Source organism: Nicotiana attenuata, unplaced genomic scaffold (genome assembly GCF_001879085.1).
Source record: "Nicotiana attenuata strain UT unplaced genomic scaffold, NIATTr2, whole genome shotgun sequence".
NCBI lineage: Eukaryota > Viridiplantae > Streptophyta > Magnoliopsida > Solanales > Solanaceae > Nicotiana > Nicotiana attenuata.
In genome coordinates, this window is record NW_017670980.1 from 379,349 (window position 1) to 386,609 (window position 7,261).

A 7,261-nucleotide genomic window follows, 5' to 3' on the forward strand; every position below is an offset into this window, starting at 1 on the left:
AAAAAAAGGTGTTAAACAAGTAGGAAACCACCATGCGTGCGACATGGCCTCCGATCTCCACCCGATCGCGCTAGGCCGCTCTTCAGGATATGCGTATGGGCGTCAACTTCATCACTATACAATACAAGGCTAATCACATCATCTCACATCTCAATTAAGGGGGATAAACTCAAAGATCAATCTCATAACACAATTCAAGGGGAATAATCACAATCCACTCCTTACACTAGCACGTGTATTTCGGGTGTGGGTCGTTACAACTCACTTCTCGGCTCGTATAGATATCCCAAAGCATTATTTCTTTTTGCAAACAGAGGAAAAGAAATACAAATGCATTCACCTTATAGCCATTCACACCATATATCAACTTCATTGGTACTTTCAACCACTCACAAATCACATTATTTCATTGGCTCTATTGGTCATACATAATGATTCTTCTTCCATGGCAGCGATGGCCGTATCTCATCATTCCACATTCTCATTTCTTTACATTCAAGGATCATCGTCAGAAATTACAACAACACTGGAATAATTTTGGAATCATAACTTTAGGTTCATTTTAACAAGACTTTGAACACAATAGATGTCTTTCCAAAGTATGGAGCAAGATGACTTGTAACCGCAAACAAATTAAAGTCATAAGCGAGTAATACTCCATTTCTTTTGAAATATTCTCTAAAAAGGAAATGCACAATTTCATCTAATGAGTAAATAAGGACTAAACACACTGGAAACCCTTACAAAGGAGATCATGGTAATTTACGATTGAAACTTAGATTCAACCCCTGACCACATTTAATTCCCTTGAATATTCAAGATTAGGGTAAGGAATTGATGATTAGAATGGCTACGTCTTATCCTCTCTCTCTAAGACACTCACTTCTCTCTAAAACACTGATTTTTACCTTCAAAATGAGCCCCAAAGGCTTTTAATCAAAAAGGGACAGGTTATAAAAATAGATAATAGACCCTTTGTTATGTTTCTCTCTTAATGGAATTGAGGAGGAGAACTGATCTGTGGATTGGTATTCGGATGGAAAGGTTTTTGAGAAAAATATTGGGCCAATGTTGTTTTGGATTTTTTATTTCATCATTACTTGCAATTTTTCATTGTTAATACCTGATTCAATTGCATATCATCTTTATGTGCTGAAACATTGACTGAGCATAGAATTTGAGTAATTTTCCACATATTCGTATGCTTACTTCTTTGCTTCATACTTGATCGCATTATTGTTCAATAACTTGTCGGTTTATGAAGCTGTATAGGTTATAGCAAGTATGATTTAAAATTCTTGCTTCTTTTACCTTGTCGAAGTTAGTTATTATACTTATTGAGTACATTGGGTCGGTTGTACTCATACTAGGGGTTGGGACAAGTTATCAAGTAGCGGAGTTGCTTTGTTGAGCTGAGTATCGATAGAACGAGGTTGAGTTGCATTCTCGCCCGCAAGTCTTGGCGTCTCATTTTGATGTACTATTGCCTTTATTTCAAACAATATTATTCTTGATAATTTCAGATCTTGTATTCCGTTTAGAGATATTACTTATTATTTACGAGTTTTTGTGGGATTTATCATGTATTAGCACTATTTCGTTATATTGAGGTTTCAGACTTTATGTATTTCTGTAAATCCTCTATTTTTGGTTCTTTATTGTTATGTTCGGCTTGCCTAGCGAGTGTGTTAGGCGCCATCACGACGGGTTGCGATTTTGGGTCATGACAACAAGTCCTAATTTCTCAAGTCAAGTTACCCCGACACTTACCAACTCCGTAACCATAAATATAATCAATCACGACTCTGCCTTTTTCACAAGCCTCCAAACTAAAACAATATGCCAGACTATCGATCAAACATTCAAAATAAGCTTTAAAAAACTACCTATGGAATGAAAAAGGTTCAAATTTTTGATTCTTTTTAAAAAGTTAACAAAAAGTCAACCACGGACCCGTTTGATGAGAAATTTGAGATTCGGACAAAAACCCGATTACCCATATCATCCCCGTGAGCCTTTATTACATGATTTGTTTCGAAATATGACCTCAATTTGAGGTCTATAACCTCAATTTATAAAAATCCTTAAACTCCACCAAACCCCCTAATCTACACAATGAAACTCATAGATTTAAGAAATTTATAACAGGGAAATTGAGTAGAAAATGAATTAGAGTTGTTTATCAATGAATTCGGGAAGAATTCTTCAAAATCTCCTATAGAGTTTTTGAGGTTGAGAAATAGTGTAAAGTATAGCTAAGTCCAATTTGTTCCCCCCCTCTCTTACCTAGTTGTAGATATTTCAATCTTGTGAATACTTCTTCACAACTGCGAGACACTGATCACAAATGCGATCAGTGATCAGGGAGTCCAAACGTCGCAAAATGCGACAAAAATCTCACAAAGGCGAACCGTCCTGCCGATCGCAATAGAGAGTTGAGGTTTAGAAGAATGCGAAGCTGGCCACACCATAATACCATCTTAGCAAATGCGATGAAAGATCGCTAAAAGTGATCACTATGCATATTGCAAAAAGCGATCCGGTCTCCCGCAAAGATGGAAGAAATCGCCCAACCATGTTATTTCGCAAATGCGATCAATTTGAACCGCAATGCGAACCTGACCTCGCAAATGCGGAGATCTGCAACTCACAGAGCAACTGCTGAGCACAAGCAGTTCATGCAACCCATTTGTAACACACTCAAAAACTCACCTGAGCCACCCTCTCGGGCCTCCAATAGAACAATGCACACGTGTATAATAATATCCTACAAACTTGCTCACTACCTCAAATAATCAAATAACAAAAAAAAGAACATGTATCGGATCAGTTCAAAACTCAAGATTCTCAACATTAAAACTCATTTTCAATATTCTCACATAACGCCGCATGCACCGAATGCGTTCGGAGGTTCACCCCGATGCAAACGAAACATGCGTACAAGTTCAAAATGTCATACGAAACCTATCGGAAAAACGGTAAAAAACCGATCCGAGTCGGTTCACCGAAGAATGATGCGGAGCGCGGTTAAATATAGCCTCACTTTAAATCAAAAATTTTCACATTTTCTTCAACATTAACATAAAAGACTTCCCGGAAAACGACACAGAACCACGCCCACAAGATCATCAACGTCAGAATGAAGTCATGGGAATCCCCTGCATTAACCAACAAAAAATTAAGGCTATATCAAAAGTCCTATCAGAGTCTCGCGATGTAATGTATAATATATATATCTATATATATAGTATATAGTATATTATATATAAATATATATTTTATATAGACATATATATATATATATATATATAGGTCGATACGTTTGTCATATATTCGAGGCTTAGAGTAAAGTAACGTCATTACAAAAGAAAATTTTTGGCCAGAGAGTATTCAAATACTACGAATACTCATAGTTTGAAGTGAATTTGCTCATTATCCTCGTGTAAACATAAAATACGGCGAATCAAATTTGAAACAAAACATTATCAGTTCAAATTTCATGTTGTAATCTAAGTTTATGATGAGGATTTTAGTGCCTACTCCTGCGTTGTTACTCAAACCCAACAGGAATTAGACAACCCCCGTTCCCAAAAAGAAATCTGTAAATTGTTTAGAATTTGAACTTGTTATTTTTCCAATTTTTTCAGTGATCATTTGTATAATTGAAAAATGGATTTTGACTTTTTATTAAGATCTCAAGGTAATTGGCCGATTGAAACAAGAAGAAACTTTCAATCGGAAGAGACATTTCAACAATTAGAAGAAACATTATAATAGCAGAAGTAGTCTATTTTTTCAATGGACCTTGTCAATGACTAACTGATATTTGGGAGAACGAACATATTAAATATTTGATCATTCAATTTTAAAGAAGAAGTCAAGAGTTCCAATGTAGCCTAAGATATGTATTAACGCTTAATTAGCCCATATGAGTTAGCTGATATAAACAGTAAGGTTTGAGGGTATTTTTTGTTATTGAAACTAGTTTTATTTATAAGCAATTATGTATTTAGGTAGAAGTGGTAAAATTGATAAAAAAATATCGGGGATGAGAATGATATAGTTTTTTTTTTCTTCAGCGTGCTAACTCAGTTCCTTTGTGCTACGAGGAAATATACTTCTTCATCTTGTAAAAAGAAAACAAGGAGGATCGATTTAGTCAAAATTTAGCCAAATATTTAACCTATATAAATTATTATTTGCTTCATTCCTTACACTACTCGTTTCTTCCTTGAATAGCCAACCACTTAGCGTGCAGTTTCATTGAATATTTTGACTAAATCATTAATTAAGTTTCAGGCCTTGTTATAAATACCTGTCTTCACTCTATGGTTTCCACACAAATAATTTAAGGAAAATAGAAAGTTCATCCAAAGTATAGGAATATGGCAAAGTCACTAATGAACTACACAACCTTCCTTGCTCTCCTCTTGTGCTTCCTCCTCATTTCATCCAATGGTTGGTACTTTTTTTCATTGTCATTTTATTTATGAGTATTCTTTATGCCTTTGCACACTTAGACCCTACTCGCAACATAATATGAAATATTTATCGCTATAATCACTATATGTTGGTATCGAATTGAAATTATACGTGCATCCGTATCTATTATTTTTTGAGAAATAATACACATATTCCAATAAATGATTTTAACCAAAAAACAAACTTATGATAAGCTGTTGCTCCATGCAGAGATGCAAGCGGCAGAGGGCAAACTTTGCCGAAGGAAGAGCAAGACATTTTCTGGCTATTGCTTTATTTAGTGAACACTGCGACGAAGAATGCAAAGAGAAAGAGGGGGCAAAGAGGGGTATGTGCATTAAGAAGAGCATCTTTAGACGTTATTGCTACTGCTACCACAAGTGCAAATAACCATCAAATGCTCTAAAAATCTCTCTTTTTACGTATGATAAATATAAAGTGGTGTATTGTCTTGTGTGTGAGAATAAAAATTACTATCAATTCACTAGAATTGTAGTTATTATGAGAAAATAGTATTAAATTATGTTTGTATTATCATATTGTACGGTCTTTTTCTTTGGGTCCGTACTGTAATCTAAATAATTTATAGAATTGTTATTCTGATTGAGTTGACTTGGCTATTATGACTCGACAAACATGTGATGCAAAATATTGCGCCTTATAATACAATCTAAGGTCCTGTTTCTACAAAAACATAGATGCATTAGGGAAAGGGGAAAATATAATTTATTTGACAAATCATGTAATAAGCAGTTTGTCACGACTCAAATTAGGGGCCAACGACAGGCACTCAATGGCTTAGTCCCATCAACTTATCTTAAATCATGCTCAACAAGCTATTTTTCCCCATTCAACACACGTCTTAATCAAACTTTAATTTACATGCACCTACCAAAACACAAGTATATAATGTATGTTGTCAAACATTATACAATCCAGATGATTGCAAGTAAATCATTAGACAAAGATATAAATCTTGATTGAAAGGAATCAGTCTTCTAAGCTTGGAACCGCTCTTTAAATACTTTGTTCATTTGAGAGATGGGAAAAGGAAAAAGAGAAAAATTGTGTTCTAACTTTAGGGACCAGTCAGAAAAACAGTGTTTTAACTTTAGGGACCAGCCTTTTTAAAGGTTATGTTGAAATGCCTTTTAAAACTAAAAGGTACATTTTCTTAGGGTATATGTCCAACAAGCATATAACAAAAAGAAATAAGTGATATTTCTTTGTCATGAACCGGAAATCCCACCTTCGGGATCGGGATGGCGCCTAACATTTCACTTACTAGGCAAGCTAACGTTAGAGTAATTCTTTACCAATTTTAACCACTTTGAACAATTTAACCATTTAAACAGAAATGAAGTCCAAGATAAAATACGAAATAGCGTAATAATCCAATATCTAGTACAATCTAGATCTAGAGTCACAAGTATACGAGCTTCTAAAATTACTACAACAGGGTTTGAAATAAGTACAACTGTCTCGAATGAAATGAACAGTAAATAGGGAATGAAGAAGGGGACTTCAAGGTCTGTGGACGCCAGCAGATCTACCCCGAGTCTCCAAATGTTAATCTGAGCTGATGCACCTCACGTACAGATGAGACCGGTACCCAAATATGCACAAGAAGTGTAGAGTGTATTATGAGTACAACCGACCCAATGTACTCCGTAAGTGTTGAGCCTATCCTCGACGAGGTAGTGACATGACACCCATGTAATTAAACATGTACATACAAAAATATACGTACAACATAGCAACAAATAAACAATTAACATGTACTATTTGGAGGGGACATGCGAAAGGGGTGCAAGATACGGTAACTACAACAGGGAATGATAACAAGAACAGTCAATAAACCTTCAACTAACAAAACGTATAAACTTAATGCATAAAACTGCACGACATCACCATTTGTGCCTTTACTCTCAATCTCACCATGTAACACTAATAGCGACACGACATCACTCTTCGTGATTTTATTCTCAATCGCTCTATAACATGGTAAATACGGAACGACATCACCCTTCGTGCTTTTAGTCTCAATTTTATCACGAATCAATAAATACGGCACAACATCACCCTTCGTGCTTTAACACAAAATTACGGCACAACATCACCCTTCGTGCTTTAACACTCTCCCTTACTTCGTGCTTTAACACTTCAAGGTCTGCGGACGCCTGTAGATCTAACCCGAGTCTCCAAATGCTAATCCGAGTTTATGCACCTCACTTACAGATGGGACCAGTACCCAAATCTGCACAAGAAGTGCAGAGTGTATTATGAGTACAACCGACCCAATGTACTCCGTAAGTGTTGAGCCTATCCTCGACGAGGTAGTGACAGGACACCAACGTAATTAAACATGTACATACAAGAATATACGTACAACATAGCAACAAATAAAGAATTAACATGTACTATTGGGACGGGACATGCGAAAAGGGTGCAAGATATGGTAACTACAACAGGGAATGATAACAAGAACAGTCAATAAACCTTTAACCAACAAAACGAATAAAAATAATGAATAAAATTGCACGACATCACCATTTGTGCCTTTACTCTCAATCTCACCATGAAATACTAATAACGACACGGCATCACCCTTCGTGCATTTACTCTCAATTTCATCAAGAATCAATAAATACGGCACATCATCACCCTTCGTGCTTTAACACTCTCCCTTACTATGTAGCAGTGAACATATAATTGCAGGGAGGTGGAATTAAGCAAGAACAAACCTTACGTCAACAATGGTTCCACAATATCAACCTCA

General features: G+C 35.8%; 1 pseudogene; it reads left to right on the forward strand.

Moving 5' to 3' along the window:
* Window positions 1-4,343: 4,343 nt before the first annotated feature.
* On the forward strand, window positions 4,344-5,094 carry LOC109244995 (annotated as a pseudogene).
* The last annotated feature ends 2,167 nt before the right edge of the window (window positions 5,095-7,261 follow it).